This window comes from Protopterus annectens, chromosome 6.part0 (assembly GCF_019279795.1).
Source record: "Protopterus annectens isolate FY-2018-M chromosome 6.part0, PAN1.0, whole genome shotgun sequence".
NCBI lineage: Eukaryota > Metazoa > Chordata > Ceratodontiformes > Protopteridae > Protopterus > Protopterus annectens.
This window is the reverse complement of record NC_056737.1, coordinates 944,414,203-944,434,202: the sequence shown is the minus strand read 5'-3', so window position 1 is coordinate 944,434,202 and position 20,000 is coordinate 944,414,203. Positions and strand designations below refer to the sequence as shown.

Here is a 20,000-nt window from a genome sequence, read left to right as displayed (position 1 = left end):
GCTACACACTACCTCAAGAAAACAAGAAACTATCCCCTGATTTACCCTGTGTTTATTGCCTGGGTTGAATCTCTCTACTACCTCTACTAGGGTGCTCTCTGCCTACTACCCTTGGAAACGTTCAGGACATTGCTTTCTTCTGCTACACACTACCTCAAGAAAACAAGAAACTATCCCGATTTACCCTGTGTTTATTGCCTGGGTTGAATCTCTCTACTACCTCTACTAGGGTGCTCTCTGCCTACTACCCTTGGAAACGTTCAGGACATTGCTTTCTTCTGCTACACACTACCTCAAGAAAACAAGAAACTATCCCCTGATTTACCCTGTGTTTATTGCCTGGGTTGAATCTCTCTACTACCTCTACTAGGGTGCTCTCTGCCTACTACCCTTGGAAACGTTCAGGACATTGCTTTCTTCTGCTACACACTACCTCAAGAAAACAAGAAACTATCCCCTGATTTACCCTGTGTTTATTGCCTGGGTTGAATCTCTCTACTACCTCTACTAGGGTGCTCTCTGCCTACTACCCTTGGAAATGTTCAGGACATTGCTTTCTTCTGCTACACACTACCTCAAGAAAACAAGAAACTATCCCCTGATTTACCCTGTGTTTATTGCCTGGGTTGAATCTCTCTACTACCTCTACTAGGGTGCTCTCTGCCTACTACCCTTGGAAACGTTCAGGACATTGCTTTCTTCTGCTACACACTACCTCAAGAAAACAAGAAAGTATGTCTACCTACATCATGCTGTTTTAATTTTGTAACCCACTATTCCCTGCTAAGCTCTCTGTTTGCCACTAGCTAAGCAGCCAGCAGCTACCCCCCCATACTCCTGTATTACCTCCTCCCACTCTCCTTGGACTGCTATTTAGCTTATGCTCTCCCTCCCATTACTCTAGTTCTACGTTTGGAAGCTCCTTTGTATGCTTATTGCATCTCCGCTGTTGACCACTAGATGTCACCCTATCCCCTTCTTTACTCATTAGACTAGTATTTATGCCTACCTTTCCTACCCCTATCCCTTTCCTCCTTTTGATATTCTCTCTTATCCTCTCCTCCAAGGCTACTCTCTCTTACCTTGACTTACCTAGCTTTCTCTGATACTTTTTCCTTCCTCCTTGGTCTACTCTGTGCCCTGCCTAGCCTATCTGTTCGGGGTCTTCCTGGTTTCTCTCCCAGTCTCATCTATGTCCAGGGGTATCTACATATTACACCCCTTTCTCAAAACTTATTGATGTTACCTGGTCCTACCACTTTTATGTTCTGTTGATCTGAGTTATCCTCTCTGTTCCCCTATCTACCTTATTCTTCCTCTTATCCCCCTTCTCACACTATTTCCTTTCTCTACTATACTATACTATCCTATATACAACTATACTATACGTATACTATCCTATCCCTTTTCTGTCAGGGTCTGTATTCCCCTCCTCTAGTCACCTGTACCCACCCCTTCCAGTCTATGCCAGACTCCCTACTATCACCACCCCCCCTCCCTACGGACTTCCTCTGAGAGTTGTTAAAGTCCGTCCCTTTTCCTAGGGCGCCATCTTTAATTTCTGCCCACCTCGCTGCTGCTGTGCGTGCTTGGCTGTGTGCTAAAACTCTGCAGTAAGTTTTTACTTTGTTTATCTAATACATTATTAGTGGAAATGTTTGATTTCTATGTTTTGGCTCTGTCCACATGATATTCCTGTAAATGCGAATGCGTTTTTGCTATATGTATTGCTTTTGTATTGGGATTTTAGCTTGTATCTACTTGATGTTCCTGTAAACGCAAATGCGTTTTACTATATGTACTGCTTCAGAATTGCGTTTTCTCGTATCCTAGTCTCTGTATCATTAGCTGTGTTATTTGCATCATATGATACATCCTGCCTTTAGCGACTGTTTTTACATTGCTTTTTCTGCAAGTGCATAATATTCTGCCCTAATGTGTTTGTATAGCAGTTACATCTGCGTTTGCTTGTGTTTTATTTTCTATATGTTTAATATCGTCACCGACAAGGCTGTGTAGCATGTTTAATTCATATTTACTGGCTGCCAACTGTAGTGACAACGTGCTAACTTTGATTTTGAGTGTTTTCTAATAGAAACCACTGCTTTCTACTGTACATTTGTTGATTTAGATTTTCTGGAGCTTGTAATGCTTTATTTTTCTTAAGGCATTATCTGAATATACTAGTATTATTTAGCGACTGTGTGTTAGTTTGGATTGCTTAGATTTCTTTAGTATCACACAGACATCAGCTGTACTTTTTAGGGCTTAGACTTTTGGTACCTAGTATTGTTTGTCTGCCTCTGTGTTTGTCGACTTAGCGACTTAGCGACTTAGCGACTGCTATAAGGCTACTATCTCTACTGATCTCCACTCTGATACCACTTGCTAATTGTTTGAATTACTGTTGCTCTAAGGGTTTATCCTGCTAGGGGTTAATCCTCCTTATACACTGACTTAATATTGCACTGATTTAATTGTATTTTACTAGCCACTTAACTGCTCTTAGTATACTCTGTAGTGGCCTCACACATGCAGACTGGGCTAGGATCCCACTCTCCTAAGGCCTTCCCATTACCCAACCTACTTTTTGGTTCTAATTTGTGTGCATTTCTATAGCATCCACTATGATTGTGTAATATGATATAGCTTGCAATAGCCTGTTATGTGATATACCTATAGTATTCAGTTTGCCTAATGTTCAATTTCCCTACTGATACTGCTTGGCCTAGTCTGACTGTATGTATATCCTTATGTGTTATATTGCTCTGCTTACCATCTGGATTAACCTGCTTTATCTGCATTTGACACTGTATTAGAAACCCTGTATGTTACTATTCTCTCTAACATTATCTTTTTTTCTCCACTTTTCCTCCTGTACTAGCTATCCCCTGATTTACCCGTGTGTTTATTGCCTGGGTTGAATCTCTCTACTACCTCTACTAGGGTGCTCTCTGCCTACTACCCTTGGAAACGTTCAGGACATTGCTTTCTTCTGCTACACACTACCTCAAGAAAACAAGAAAGTATGTCTACCTACATCATGCTGTTTTAATTTTGTAACCCACTATTCCCTGCTAAGCTCTCTGTTTGCCACTAGCTAAGCAGCCAGCAGCTACCCCCCCATACTCCTGTATTACCTCCTCCCACTCTCCTTGGACTGCTATTTAGCTTATGCTCTCCCTCCCATTACTCTAGTTCTACGTTTGGAAGCTCCTTTGTATGCTTAGTGCATCTCCGCTGTTGACCACTAGATGTCACCCTATCCCCTTCTTTACTCATTAGACTAGTATTTATGCCCACCTTTCCTACCCCTATCCCTTTCCTCCTTTTGATATTCTCTCTTATCCTCTCCTCCTAGGCTGCCCTCTCTTACCTTGACTTACCTAGTTTTCTCTGATACTTTTTCCTTCCTCCTTGGTCTACTCTGTGTGTCCCGCTCCATTCGCCCTGCGGGCTCACTCCGCTTTTCCCCCACCCCCAATTCCCACCCACCCCCAGGGGTCCCAGCCTTCTACATCTCCAGTCCCACCCATTACCATACCACCCTATCCTCCCGCTTCCCGCCAAAATTGAACCCCCCCTCTCCATACCCCACAGCCTCCTCCTACTTTCCTCTTTTGCTTGCTAACCCTCCTATCCTAAGACCTGCCTCTCTCCTCTTTCCTCTTTTATCTCCTATTCTATTTCATTCCACTCACTTAACCTGTCCCTCTATATTGTATATACTTCAATATCCCTATCACTTGTCTTACTTCTATACTATTTTCCCTTTCAACTTATACACATACTACCACCTTGTTAACCCTAATCATATACCTCCACTTTATAATCACTTCCACCTTACTTACTCATAGAAATGACCCTCAACTTATCCACACAGCTTATACTCTCAGTGCTACTCTTAACTACACTTTTCTCTACTTACCTCCTTTCCTACATAGAACACCCACTCCATATTCAGCCAATCCACATACAGAAACATACTTCTTCCTTTCACACTCCTCTCAATTCTTTCCTAAATGTCAAGTCCACCTCTAGCTACTACTTACCTAAATTCCATAGGCACTCTCACCTTACCTACATCCTACCCTCAGATAAAAAAGTGAAACCTCTAACCCTTCTAAACAGCAACCTTACACCCATACCTGATGACCCTACCCTACAAGCGGTGATGTTCACCCCAACCCAGGCCCCATGAACCCTTCTATTCAAACATCCAGACCAATCTCCAATAATACCCTTCTCCTATGGCATCTTAACATACGTAGCGTAAACAACAAAGTACCCTACCTACATGCCCTCCTAGACACTCACTGTTTTGACATTCTCTGTCTCACTGAAACCTGGCTTAAACCAGCCACCAAAGACACTGAAATCATACCCCAAGGCTATAATATACTAAGGCTTGACCGTACTAAATGAAAGGATGGTGGTGTAGCAATTCTGTTTAAGAATCATCTCAACATCTCTACCCTTTCAGCCTGTCCAACCCAAGACAGTAAAGTGGAAGCCATCATCACTAAACTCCAACTAAATGCAAAGAAAGCCCTTTACATCATCTGTATGTACATACCACCCGGCAACAATATACCTATCTTAGAAGACTTTCTTAGTTGGGTTTCCAGTAACTACCCCCAAGAAACTATAATTCTTGGTGACTTTAATATAGACTGGAATACTATTAACACTGACAATCCCACCTCTCACATTAACCTAAACGGTTTCGCCCAAACCATTACCTCTACTACAAGGCTTAATAAACAAAGTAAAAAACAGACTATTTTAGACTAGATACTCATAAACAAACTTAACATCACATATAAAGTAGGAACTATGCCTGATGATCTCAGTGATCATTGCTTAACCTATATTACAAGAGAGAAAACTGACTATCTACACCTCCCTAATATAAGAAATATTCGTTCTACCAAACACTTTAAAACTGACCTATTTCAAAACGAACTCAGAGCTTGTAACTGGAACCCCTTAAAAATACTTCCACTGAATGAAGCAGTGTTATTCTTTAATTCCACTTTTCTTTCTATTTTGAATAAACATGCTCCTGAGCGAACCATTAGAATTAGGTCAAATTCAGCCCCATGGCTCTCAAATGAAACTAAGAAACTAATCCTCTCTAAAAACAAGGTTGGGGCCAAATGGAGAAGCCATAGAATTAACTCTGATTTCTTTCATTTTTGTCAACTTAGAAACCTTACCAAAAAAGCTATAATAAATGACAAAAAAAGTTTTACTGTGAACTACAAGAAACCCATTTTAACAATCCAAAACAATTCTGGTCCTCAATCAATAGACTCCTATCACCAGGAACTGCCAAAACTCCCTCCCCACTAAACGCTGACCCAGACACCCCTCACCAAACTGCAAATGCTTTTAACTCTTTCTTTACTGAAACCATTCAATCTCTTGCTAGTCAACTGAACACTAATAACTTCTACCCTCCAAATAATCTAGCAGACTTTTCTTACAACTTTTCTCTACAACCTATCTCTACCTCTTTCATCTTTGGACTTATCTCCAAACTGAAACCCTGCACCCCCTCTGCCGACAAGCTCCCTTCCCTTTTTCTGAAAAAGGTAGCCAAAGAAATTGCATACCCAATAGCTATACTTATAAATAGGACCATCCAAGAGGGAACCATCCCTGACATCTGGAAAGTCTCTCATATTATCCCTCTACACAAAGGCGGTAACTCTATTAACTTCTCTAACTTTAGACCAATTGCACTTCTCTCACCTTTAGCAAAGATTATGGAGAAATGTATTCATCAGCAACTTGTGCAGTATCTCTCCCTACACAATATTATAGCTAACTGTCGACATGGCTTTAGACCCCACCATAGCACCACCACTGCCCTCCTTTCCTTTGTTGATACTATCAACAACAATCTCAATAATAACCTTTTCTCTTCTGCTCTATTCATTGACCTCTCAAAAGCTTTTGACATGGTTAACCACTCTGCTTTAATTACTATTCTTGAATCCCTCTCATTTGATAAACTTACTATAAAATGGTTTAGTTCATATCTCAGCAACAGACAACAAGCCGTTCTTTGGGACAACCACATCTCCTCCTTACTGCCCATTTCTATTGGAGTCCCTCAGGGCTCTATTCTTGGCCCACTTCTCTTCTCCCTCTTTATTAATGATCTCCACTCTGTAATTCCTCAAGCCACCTGCGTTCAATACGCTGACGACTCCACTATTATTTGTTCAGCATCCTCCTCTTCTAACCTAATCTCACTAACCCAAAATATCTTCAACACAGTAGAAACTTGGTTTACTAGATGATACCTCCTCCTTAATGCTAAAAAAACTAAACTCCTCCTCTTCACCCCCACCACTCGTACCTCCCCATTACATTTCACCATCCTGTCAAACAACAACACGGTCATCTCTCCTGACTCGACAACTAAACTGCTTGGCATAACCATTGATAATAATCTCTCTTTTGATCAACACATCAACAACACCATCAAATCAGTAAACAGAAAGATTGGATCCCTATACCGTATTAAACCATTTCTCACCCCATCTGCTAGAGCTACTATTGCCCACTCCCATCTCATATCCACTCTCTTTTATGCCTCTCCTATCTTCACTAACCTCAAGAAAACTAACCTAAACAAACTTGCAACTTGCTATAATAACATTGCCCACTTCGCCACTGGTAACCCTTTCAAAACCCATCACTGCCTTAATTTAAAACTTCTAGGCTGGCTAGAACTAAAAAATCATCTTATAATCTCACAACTTACTATTGCCCATAAAATTCTGTACCAACCTGATAACACCCCTATTCTATCACAGCTCTTACTCCCTTATAACAATCTTACCTCCCTTCGCTCCTCTTCTAAACTCTTGACCAAACCCATAAAAGCTCACAACTTAGCTGGTGACTCTTTATTCACAAATACTGTAGGCCGAGTATGGAATTTGCTACCTAGGGATATAACTCTAATCACATCCCTACCTCTCTTCAAACAACAAATCAAACTGTACTTCCAAAACCACTGGCTTTGCTCATGTAATACACCTGACTGACTCCCCCCCCCCCCTCTCCTGACCTTTTTGCCCTATCTTGTGCTGAAGACCTAATAATTACCTTTCTTTGCACTTGTATTCCTTCTATGCTCTGACCCATTTCTCTTACCTCTCCAATATCCTCTTGTTGGTCTTTTTTTTCATTTTCTACTCTCATTTCTTGACTACTGTCTCTTCCCCCTCTCTTTATCGTACTCTTTTCTCCTTCTTTCCTATCCACTTGTACTTTTTTTCTTATTATAGTAGGAGCCTTATGGCATAGCCTGTTTGAATTATGTTAGAAACTTTGAAACTGACCTAACTCTAATCACTACTTTTTGATGGTGTGCCTTAATTTTGTTAACTTTATCACCAGGTTTTATTATTATTACTATTTTTTATTACTACTTCTTTTCTTATTTTATTCAATGTGTTTATTAACAATATGTCTCATTGTTTATGTCTCATTGCTTATGTTTTATGTGGAGATTTTCTCCCCGGGCCTCTACTGAAAATGGAAATATATCCAGCTAGACTAGCCCGGTCAACAAATGTAAAATAAAATAAATGTAAAATAAAATAAATAAAATAAAAAATATATTCCAAACCTCATTGATGCCCTTCTGCAACCATCCTATATCAGTGTAGTAGGTAAAAGTCCAACGGGGCAGTTCCAGACCAGTCCCCATATCCCCTTTGTCCACCAATAGGTCCGTACCAACTACTGTCTCACTCCCAATGGTTAAGGTGCTCATTCCACCTTTAAATGTTAAAAGTGGACAGTATTTAAATTCACGTTTCTTTACTACTTAATTAATTTACTGGGATATCCTCTCTCTTTGAATAGTTCTTGGACTACTTCCATCTCTTCCATAAATTCCTCAAAATTACTGGTCATTCTTGAAACTCTGATCATTTGACCCTTCACTACATTCTTCTTCAAAAATAGTGGATGGTCACTCTGAAAATGGACGTATGAATTTGAAAAACAACTTTTCCTGTAAATCCTAGACTTATAGCTACTATTATTTATGTCCTTACTTATCTTAACATCCAAATAATTAACTTCATCTTTAGTATGTTGAAAGGTAAACTGGAGAAATGTAGTTGCCAAGGGTTTTAATGTTCAACAAAAAGTATATAAATGCATCAATTAATAGTTTTCATTGATTCTGATGAAGTCTCCTACGTAGAGACAAAAGCGCGCTCAATCTATGGTTGCTGTACTTTGTGCTGTTGGTGTTCATCTATATATTAAAACTACTATCCAGTTTTACAATACTTTTTGAAGTGTGGTTTTGTGGAGGATATACCTTTATTCTACCGACCAGCAGATTGTGTGTGTTTTTTATCATATCTCTGCATTACTCTATATTGCCATCCCACTTCAGGGCACTGTGACAATGGCCACACAGCACTGACAGTGATATGATCTTTGAATCCTGGCCTGAGCTGTTTAGTAAATAATAGCTTTTCATGTGATTATTATTATTATTATTATTATTATTATTATTATTATTATTATTATTATGAAAATATAGTTTTACTTTTAATACCAATACAAAACAAATGCAATAAAAAGAAATAAAAATAATTAAAATACTTATTAGAATTGGAATAATTTGAGCTGAAATTTCTTAATGATGTATTAACCTGCATCAAGGCAAAATTGAATTATAGCTTCAATACATGTAAATGTATGTGTCTTTCTATACATCACACACTTGAAAAACAACAGTTGGTCACAGTTAGAGGTCTTTCATATGCTGTAAGGGTTACAACTACAAAGTACTAAGCAATAATAACATAATAAAGAGTTCAAAGTTTGCTCTCATATGTATGATATGCACTGCATTGTGTATTTTTCTGAACTGCGGAATCTGCCTGTGGTGCCACAGAAGTGACTACTTTGCCGAGAGCATCATTATGGATTCTGCAGTCTCACTCTTGTGCTGTATTATCATGATGGCACACAATGTCAATGATTCGTGCCTTGTTTATGTACTATGTGCTGAAGCAGTCTTTATCTGAGTCAGTGGTGCATAATATCACCCTGTAGTGTGCCATACCTTTTGAACTAGCTGTGGTTATGCTCAGTATAATATATACACTAATAATGCATGTGGAGGCTCCACTCTGCATACTATATACACTAATAATGCATGCAGAGGCTCCACTCTTCTCCTAGATAGTATGTAGATGGTTTGCATGTGCCTCCAGTGTCCCATGTAAGTGAATGGAACACATTTGTGCTTCACTGTGCTGCTAGTTAATATTATAGATGTAGTGAGGCAGCTATCAGAACATTCTGGAACTGAATGGAGAGAATTCCATTGCCTTTGTGCTGCTGAGCAGTATTCTGGATGGAGTAAGGCTGCTTTTGGTGCACCATGCAAGTGAAGCATTTGAGCTTTAATCAGCATTATGCAGGTATCAGGACAACCTTCAATATACTAAGTGAGTGAATAAGCTTACTTTTAAGCCACTGTGCCCAAAATCAAATCATGTATGGCTTGGCAATGCATATATTGCAAAACAGACTTCTTTGTGCAGTTTCCATAACATACTTTAGAACTGTTACAAGTCACTTGAGTGTGTATTCAGTCCACTGGAATCCTCACTTGCACATGCTTTTTCCTACATGGCACATTGGGATCCATCTCAACCATCACTTGCAAATGTATTCAGTTAGGTGTAGCACTTTTTCTACATGTTTGTTTCTTCGAGTATTTCTCAACCCAGTGATAATAGTTTGAGCCTCATCTAGATTGGTACACTGGTGCACAGGCTTGGTGAACAAGCTCAAGGCTGATTGGCCACTAAGAAGCTTGATGCCAAGAATCCATGTTAGAACCTGGAGGCAGCAGTGCAGTCACCCAATTTCTTTTTGAAGGTATCCATTGACAGTTTGAGTTTAAGTGAAAAAATGAAGTTTTCTCCATACTCATGGAAGTCTGAGACAGGAAGTCATCACATTTTACAGTTTGGTTGCATACCTCTCAACCGTACCAAATTTCTCAGTTTTTACTGGTTTTGAGATCCAAATAATGGGGTGCCACAATCCCTGAGTAGCACTCCTTAATTTCTGAATTTCCTGGATTTTTTAAAAATTTTTGTCAGGCTTTTTGGGCTGACGTCATCATGTGTGTGATGCGTGCACAATGGCTTTGTGATTTTTTTTTTTTTTTTGCTTTTTGAGCTGACGTCATCACATGCAGCATGATGACATCAGCTTCGTGAGCAGCCTCTATCAGAATTGGCTGAGGGCTCAAGGGATTCACTGTACTTTATTTCTGGGCAGCTGTAAAAGTAGCATATGTGCATTTCACCAACTGCTCCAGGTAAGGAGGACAACACGTTAGCTTAGGAGCTGCATTTGTGTGTGAACTGCCCTTTCTTTTGAACTGATATGAATTACATTCCTGCCAGCGCTTAAGTACATGAACTGCCCTTTCTTTTGATTTCAATTATGCTCCTGAACAGTCCTTTCTTTTGTCACTGTGTGTGTGTGTGTGTGTGTGTGTGTGTGTGTGTGTGTCTAATGCCCCAGTTAGGTATACCTGGTGGTTAGGGTTACTCAGGCTCAAACCCAGTACCTTAGGTACAAGGAGCAGGAGCCTGAGTTCTCTACCCATACCACCACTTCTGACTGAAGGAGTTGTAGCTCTCAAGTGTATAAATTTTCACAGAATGTTGGGAATATTTGGCTCATATTTTTGTTCTGTTCCTCTTAAAATTCAGATGGTGTAGCGGTACAGCGGTAGTGTTGTTGCCTCACAGCAAGAGGTTTTTTGGTTTGATTCTCGGCTGAAGTGCCTTCTGTGTGGAGTCTGTATGCCCTCTGTGTGTTTGTGTGGGTTTCCTCTGGGTGCTATGATTTCCTCCCACGATACAAAGACATGCGTCTGGAGCCTCTGCTGAAAATTGGGTCTGTTCCAAGTCTGATTTTCCCAGTAAACAAATGTTAAATAAAAATAAAATATGTGGTTTTCTGGCAAACGGATCTGAATTCACTAAATAATGAGAGCCATTTAATTTTCAGTCTTCCTATCTTGCAGGAAACACATGGTAACACAATATTTTATTCTAGAAATGTTCTAAGATTATACAAACAATGTCTAAAATGTGTCCCCGGATTTGGGCCTTTGCCCCCCAACTATATATTTTGACTTGTTCCTGATTTCTTGTGCTGTACAATTCTTCAGGGAAAGAGAAGTTTAGTGCTGCTTAAGCAAAGTCTGCTTGCATTGTTAGTAGCACAACATGTAGTATACTTGCTGTTGCTGCCGAAGGCTGTGGGTTCTACTCCCACAGTATGTAGATGGATTGCTGATACTCTACTGTGTTGTACTTTTAAAGGAGGTGGATGCTCCAGTCCTGAGAATGTCCTCCTTTGGCAGAGATACCTAGTAACTATGAACCTGTTATCAGTTTGCCATCCATTCCCTATTGAAATATTACTAGTTTATCATTTGTTAATCTAACATAGGCAATTTATTCTTCAAGGGCAGCAGGCACTCTACTTGTAGATGAAAAAATGAAATATAAAGTTGTTTGCAAGCAGCAACCTCTTCATTAGGTACAGATCTCTTTAATGAGGAATTATTTAGATGACGTTTACATCTGCAGAAATTTTGCATATTTACTGATACTGGTGAATTGTAGAAGTTTGAGTAGACTTTTATGATGGAAATGTTCTGAACTGGACAGTTTTGTCATTATGGTTCATGGATTTTGTTTCATTGTTTACTGTAACAATGTTCAAAACATTAATGATCTAACAGGTGTGCTATATTATATATGGAATATAATTTATTACAGTCAGGAAGGTGCATCAAAGAACACATGTATGTTTCATGTGCAAGGGGCCCATGATTTGAAAACAGCCAAAGGTAATCTTTATCCACCAGTGGATAGATGAATTTTGTTTGCTGTTTCAATGAATGTGAGTTTCAAAGGCAGAGACATTTTAATGCTAAGTCTATTTTCATTGTAAGACTGCATTGATTTGTTTGCTAATGCTGATGTCTATTAGTGTTTGTGCTATACAATGTAAAATAAAAGTTTTAAATGAAATCCAGAAAATCACTGTAGAAGTAAAGCAGTATGCACATTACAATGTTCATGGTAAATGGGGCAAAATAGCCAAGTAATGGGGCAATAGCATGGCTGCAGTGGTCTCTGGGGCCATATTTTGGTTGGAGGTTCTTCAGTTGAATTTGAAAGTTGGTATCCCACAATTCCATTGGAGTGGACGGGGTTCCATAATTATGTATGCAAATGTTATGTTAATCGGTGTGCAGATTTGTACCTATTTTTCATGGGCCTTTGTCCAGATTGTTGATGTTTCCAGGCTGAGAGGTATGTATGGTTGATATTAATTATTTACTGAGTCAAAGTGTCCTCTGGAGATCTCCAGGAGAGTATTCTAAACAAAGGGTTTCAAACACTAACAGGTCTTTATTTTTCTGTATGTTAAACACAATCTTCCACTAAGAAGGCCATAAAATGCTAATGGAAACAGTTGCTGTAGTCTTTTGTTGTGAGATGAGCCTTGAAAACTTTTGATTTGCTTTGTCAGGAAGCTTTGCACCTTCTCCAGCTGCATCAGATTGTGCATGAAAAGGTTGCCTTACAGGATAAAATACTTTATAATTGGTCTGATAAGAGCTGTGTAAAGTGGAGCTATTACATCTCTGTTGTGGCTGTTAACCTCATGGAGACTTAGGTGTACAATTCTGTATATTTTGTGGTATATACATGGGTATCAAATGAAAAGCATCATCTTCAAGAACTCCAAAATATTTCATTATTTTTTCAGAATTTAGCTTTTGCCATCAATAGTGTATAAACCTGATATTGGAGGAGGCAAATGCTGCAGTTTGGGATTAGAGACAGGTTAATTTCTACTACACCATTGTATGTAATATTATGCAATTTTCCAAAGGATGTAATGGCATCAGGGTTAAGGATGGTGCTCCCATCTTTGCAGTCATGTGTATATTTCGTGAGCCAAATACCTGAGTCAATTCTGACATGCAAGAAAAAGATGATAAAAAGGAGTGGCTTTAGACTGCAGCCATGAGGCACTCAGCTAGTGAGATAAGATGATAGGCGTGGCTTCAGAATGCAGCCATGAGGCACTCAGCTGGTGAGATAAGATGATAGGCGTGGCTTCAGAATGCAGCCATGAGGCACTCAGCTAGTGAGATAAGATGATAGGCGTGGCTTCAGAATGCAGCCATGAGGCACTCAGCTGGTGAGATAAGAGATAGGCATGGCTTCAGAATGCAGAATTGAGAATAAAGGTCTCCTATTTGTAACTGTTATGTACAGCAAAAGTAGCTTTAAGCATCACCATAAAAGAAGAAAAAAGCACATGGTAAACTGCACATTATAAGGTCAGCTTTAAAATGTGCATTAAATATCTGAGATTTGAGTCAGTGGTTAAGACTCTCAAAAATAATTTGCAGTCAAATAAATATTTTTTCTATTGTTTAACCTGGTACCTCCTAAGAACAATACCTAAAAAGACAAATTTGTGTTTGTGATATCTTTTAGTACTCAGGTCATTTCAGAAGTACCTCCTCAGCAAGGCTGGCCTCTCCATTTGAGAAACAGTGCACTACACATTACCAGTGCATATATTTCTGTTGAATAGTACATCTGTGTCAGATTAAATATTTTATTTATTTTTATTCTGCTTTTAATTTGCTCTTTTTACTGGGTTTGTTGACTGGATTTGGTCAAAAACCCTTATTCAGCAGTGACCTGAGAAGAAAATCTCCAACGTATTATAAACATGTTTAAAAAGACATTCAGGAATGCACATGAACAGACATTAAATAATATATATTAAAAAGTACACATACATTTGCTAATTAGATTACATTGATATGATAATAGAGGAAACTATTAGAGTATAAAAGATTATTATCCATTCGTAGATGTTTTAAATTGAGCATTTGAAAAAGTGTATTAGTGGGTATGTCAGAGTTAAACAGTAGATCATGAAATTATTGCTTAGAAATTCAAATAAATGGAGGTGAGGGAAGGAACAAGGTAGGGTAGAAAATAATGGGTCTATGTCAGATCATCGAAATGGCACATAATGCCGTAACATCGAACTGCAAAACCCGAACCCTAACAATATCGTAACCTCAAAACAGCAATTTTTTTCCCTGGGAAAAAATTTGCTGTTCCGAGTAACACACACACACACAACAAGCACACTAAAAATCAGCAATCCACACACATACATTTAAAAGTTACATCTAACCCTACACTACACTGCACATACACTACTATCTATCCACTTACCTTAACTCAGACCCTAACCCTAAGGTCCGTCACTATCGCACACTCACCTCACCCGCACCCTAACCCTATCTCATGTAACCTGCCCCTAACCCCAAATTCTCACTATTGCTCACTCACCTCACCCGCACCCTAACCCTAACTCATTTAGCCTGCCCCTAACCCCAAATTCTGTTACAATCGCATACTTACCTGACCCGCGCCCTAACCCTAACTTACCCAACCCACGCCCTAACCCGAACCTCCGCACAATCACACACTTACCTTAACCCAACCCGTAACTTTCCACTGCATCGCTGAAAACAGCGAAGCCATAACAACGGCCAACCAAATTCTTTCCCTAGGAAAGAATTTGGTTTTGTGCAGCTTTGCTGTTTTCAGCGTTCGCGATATTGGGTTCGATATTAGATCATTAGAAATTCTGCCATTTCGATGATCTAATATAGACCCAAAAATAATAATATTGTAGTTAAGTGGTGGGGTATAAAGCAGGTTCATAGACAATTACACATATATGGCTCTAAAGGATTATATCAGAAGTATAGAGGTGTTGTGAGCATTGTAAAAAAAACAATATATATAGCTGAGAGATGCTAGTAAAACTATTCAGGCATTTGTGAAGACTGACTGATGAACTTAAGATTTTGAATTAAGAGAAATTGTTTGACAAAATTGCAAGCTGAAGGTAACAGTAGCATTTATCCTAGAAATATGCAGGAGCAGATTCATTGATCTGATAGGTGAAGTTTTAGTTGTTTGTTAAATGAGGTTGCATTCTGAGTAGATTTCAGGGGCAGTGGAATGTGGTTCCACAGTTAAGCTACAGTATTTGAATGCAGAGAGTCACATGTGATATTAGGTGATTTGGTTATAGTGATTTTTCTGTAGAGCATAAAAATCTATTTGGGGAGTAGTATTACATTAAGTTTTCAAGGGCTGGAAAATTTTCTATCATATAGAGAATTCTGTGAATTATAGTTAGCTGAGAAAGAGCTAGGTGATGTGGTAGTTCTAACTTGTTTAATTACTTTAGGACTAGGCAGTGGAGTGTTCTGTTATTATTTTATTTAACATTTTGTTGACCAGGAAAGTCTGACTAGGTTCCACAGAGCTAGTTTTCAGCGGAGGCCTACGGAGAAATGCTCCAGGCGCATGTCTTTAGAATGTGGGAAGAAACCAGAGTACCTGGAGAAAACCCACAAGAATGCAAGGAGAACATGCAAACTCCACACAGAAGCCACCCCAGCCGAGAATCAAACAAGAGAAACTCTTGCTGTGAGGCAACAATGTTAACCGCTGCACCATGCTGCTTTGGCTATTTTATTACAACATTGCACAAGTTTAGACAGTTGTGAGACTGGAAAGTTTGTAAAAATTAAATTTTTAATTTATTCATTTTAGAACCACGGAAGTATTTACAGATCTTTTTCAGCCAAGATCCTGGCCACAAACCAAGGGTAATGTCAGTACATATAAATATGTATATATATATATATATATATATATATATATATATATATATATATATATATATATATATATATATATATATATATATATATATATATATATGTGTGTGTGTGCATGTTACATTACCAAAAATACACTTGACCGAATTTAAAAATGAGACAACTACACAGAAACAGCATAACACCAAACATTTAGTTTCTCGAACTTCAAAGCACCAAAACAACAGCTATTTGAAAAAAACACAGAAATGCACACTCTCTATCATTTTAGCAAAGGGGTAAGCCCCCTGCACCCCCTGCAAATTATGTATACCAACTCCGAGATTGCACCAGAGTGAGGAAAATGGTACATATCCTAATCCTCATTGTACTCTATTTAGAAGCTCTGAGCATTGTGGAACATGATTTTCCATATGATAAATGTATTCCTCCAAGACCATGATATCATTCCCTTTTCAAGACTAGCAAGTTTTGTAAATATTTCCAACAATGGCGTCATATCCGCCATGTTGTAATGTGGTATGGTATACCAGACGGTACATAAACACTATATACTTATATTCTCGGACTAACAGGTTCACATTATCCATTTTGGTTTAATAAATTTTGGCGAAGTATATTTTCGCAATAATGCTTTTTACTCTTCTTATAGGTTTAAAATTCGATAAAATGCAATTCTGGTAATGTAAAAGGAAATTATATATATATATATATATATATATATATATATATATATATATATATATATATGTGATTATATATATATATATATATATATATATATATATATATATATATATATATATATATATATATATATATATATATATATATATATATATATATATATATATATATATATCATCATCATCTTCATTCGGCTGTTCCCGTTGCCACAGTGGATCATCTGTTTCCATTACTTCCTGTCCTCTGCATCTTGCTCTGTCACACCAACCACCTGCATGTCCTTTCTCACCACATCCATAAACCTTATCTTAGGCCTTTCTTTTTTCCTTTTACCTGGTATACTCAGCATTCCTCCTCAGGACATGTCCAAACCAATGTAATCTTGCCTCTCTGGCTTTGTCTCCAAACCTTCCAACTTGGGCTGACCCACTAATATACGTATTACTAATCCTGTCCACCCTCGTCACACCCAGTGCAAATCGTAACATCTTTAACTCTGCCACATCCAGCTCAAACTCCTGCCTTTTTGTCAATGCCACTGTCTCCAACCCATATAACATAGCTGGTCTCACTACCCTCTTGTAGACCTTCCCTTTCACTCTTACTGGTACTCATCTGTCACAAATCACTCCTAACACTCTTCTCCATCCACTCCATCCTGCCTGTACTCTCTTCTTCACCTTTCTTCCACACTCAGTGTTACTCTGAACTATTGATCCCAAGTATTTAAACTCATCGACCTTCGCCACCTCTACTCCTTGCATCCTCACCATTCCTCTATCCTCCCTTTCATTCACACACATATATTCTGTCTTAGTCCTGCTGACCTTCATTCCTCTTCTCTCTAGAGCATATCTCCATCCCTATAGGGTCTCCTCCACCTGTTCCCTACTCTCACTACAGATCACAATGTCATCTGCAAGCATCATAGTCCACAGGGACTCCTGTCTGTTCTCGTCTGTCAATCTGTCAATCACCATTGCAAATAAGAAAGGGCTCAGAGCTGATCCTTGATGTAACCCCACCTCCACCTTAAACGCATCCGTCACTCCCACCGCAGACCTCACCACGTCACACTACCCTCGTACATATCCTGTACCACTCTTACATACTTCTCTGACACTCCTGACTTCCTCATACAATACCACAACTCCTCTCTAGGCACCCTGTCATATGCTTTCTCCAAGTCTGCGAAACCACAATGCAACTCCTTCTTACCTTCTCTGTACTTCTTCATCAACACTCTCAGAGCAAACATCGCATCTGTAGTGCTCTTTGTCGGCATGAAACCATACTGCTGATCACTAATCATCACGTCCCTTCTTAACCTAGCTTCCACTGCTTTTTCCCATATATATATATATATATATATATACATATATAGATAGATATTCATAGCTGAATACTAGACTAACTGTCTAAAAGGGCCATTTTAAGGCTAGACAATAACCCAAGGTCAGAATCAAACACTGTACATTGTGTCTATGAGGGGAAGACCTTCATTGTTATGCCAAAGCTCGCTGATAGGTCTACGTGTGTCTGTATGAGTGTGTGTTTGTGTGTGTGTGTGTGTGTGTGTGTGTGTGTGTGTGTGTGTGTGTGTGTGTGTGTGTGTGTGTGTGTGTGTGTGTGTGTGTGTGTTTGTGTGTGTACACACATACATATCAACATTTTCAACTTATATCAAATGGTTTCAGCGTATAACAAATTATTTTTTTTCTGACATTAAAAGGAAATATGATACTAATGCCCTATATAGACATAAAGGGTCTATATTAAATGAACTCACTTCAATGAATGGAATTTAATCGGAAATGTCGTTCATAAAATTCCGCTCTTGTGGGGGTCTGTGCCCCCCACACTCCTGCTAATTATATATACCTACTATGAGATCAGACTACAGTGAGGAAAGGGCAAATTTTCTGATCTTCCCTGTACAGCAATCTCAGTATGAACAGTTCGATGAAGGGCATGTTCGATGGTGTACCGAAAATGCTGTTTGTTGAACTGAATTTTCAATGAACTAATAGGGACTTCACATAAAGACTATGTGGAAATGAGGACTTTATAGTTTTTGTTATAGATGCAGTAAGTAAAGAACCTAGGGGGTGGGGGTCAGGGAGACAAAGACAGAATACAGGGAACTCTGCTGGCAGTTTATTTTAGACACCAGTAAGACTCCAGGATGAAATGGTACTGTATTGATTGTCCCTGTATAAAAACGTACAGCAACTAGATTATAAAATTTACACATTAGGTTTACTGTTAATAATTTACATTTTTTATTACTCATCAACAGAGACTTTATGCATATTGATTAAATTTATTATAAATACCCCACTATGCTATTTAATAATCATTGGGGTTGTTTTAGCATGGGACTATTTTAGATTTATTCACAAAAGATTATTTTAGGTAGTTTAGATTTTTATTTTAATTCACTTAGTTTATACAAGTATTAATATCTATTTTTAATTAATACTGTCAATTTAATTTTATATACTGGACTTTTAATTTTTCTTGAATTTTCATTTTTATTCACTGACAATTATGGGAGTGGTTTGGTTCAGTCTTTTAACTAAACACCCTTCTTCCATGTTTTAATGAAATGATCGATTGTAAGAATTATTGATAGATTGTAGCAGGTCTTGCATTTTGTTAGCAATTTACTATATATATATATATATATATATATATATATATATATATATATATATATATATATATGTATAGTACAATAGATCAATAGACATTATTGGTGTTAACTGAAAGGATATGAGATAGCTTTGGGAGTGTATGTAAAAGTTTAATTGGAAGTACCATTATCCATTCTGATAAAGTACCAGTGAAAGGATGAAAATGCAGAAGTTAATTTTGCATTTAATTTTTGTGGTTTTAAGTAGGTTCAACTGGTTTCACAAGTTTCTGTCTCAGTGCGAATACATTGGTAGGTACAGGCATTAGAGTCCCAAGCACATGAAAATCATTATTTCAAAGCAAGGAACTTGAGAGCTTTATAGCACACCTAAGCCACTGCTCATGCTTATACTTGAATATGTGTTCAGAGGTGCAGATATGGAAAGGGTGTGCTGCCTGCACTAAAATTTGACTTTGGGCAAGCAGCTATGAGATTGGATTCCCTGCAAAATATGATCGATTAAGCAGATGATTGATAGGTGTGTGAGACTGCACAATTCCTGAGGTTGGGGAATATGCCTTACCCTGTGTATATGAATTGTATGTGTGTATATCTATCTATCTATATATATATATATATATATATATATATATATATATATACACACATATATATATATATATATATATATATATATATATATATATATATATATATGGTTCCTATGAGTTCACCGACAGTTCAGAACATCGACACTCACATCTTGACACAATCATCGACTGTTCATAACATCGACATTTCAGGTAGCGATCTTCTCCCTTGCAGGACCCATGGTAGCACTTGTTT

At 38.3% G+C, this 20,000-nt stretch overlaps 1 protein-coding gene across 2 annotated transcripts in view; it reads left to right on the top strand.

Moving 5' to 3' along the window:
- The window catches only part of LOC122804624 (alpha-1-antitrypsin homolog), a 150,599-nt gene that overhangs the window by 7,989 nt on the left and 122,610 nt on the right, over window positions 1–20,000 (top strand). The window contains exon 1 of one of the 2 annotated variants that reach the window (XM_044074596.1): window positions 1,521–1,613. The exons of the other annotated variant lie outside the window; for it this stretch is intronic. The gene's annotated coding sequence lies outside the window, so the exon portion shown is untranslated. Of the gene's footprint in view, window positions 1–1,520; window positions 1,614–20,000 lie in introns of those variants that run through there. 2 annotated transcript variants of the gene reach the window in all.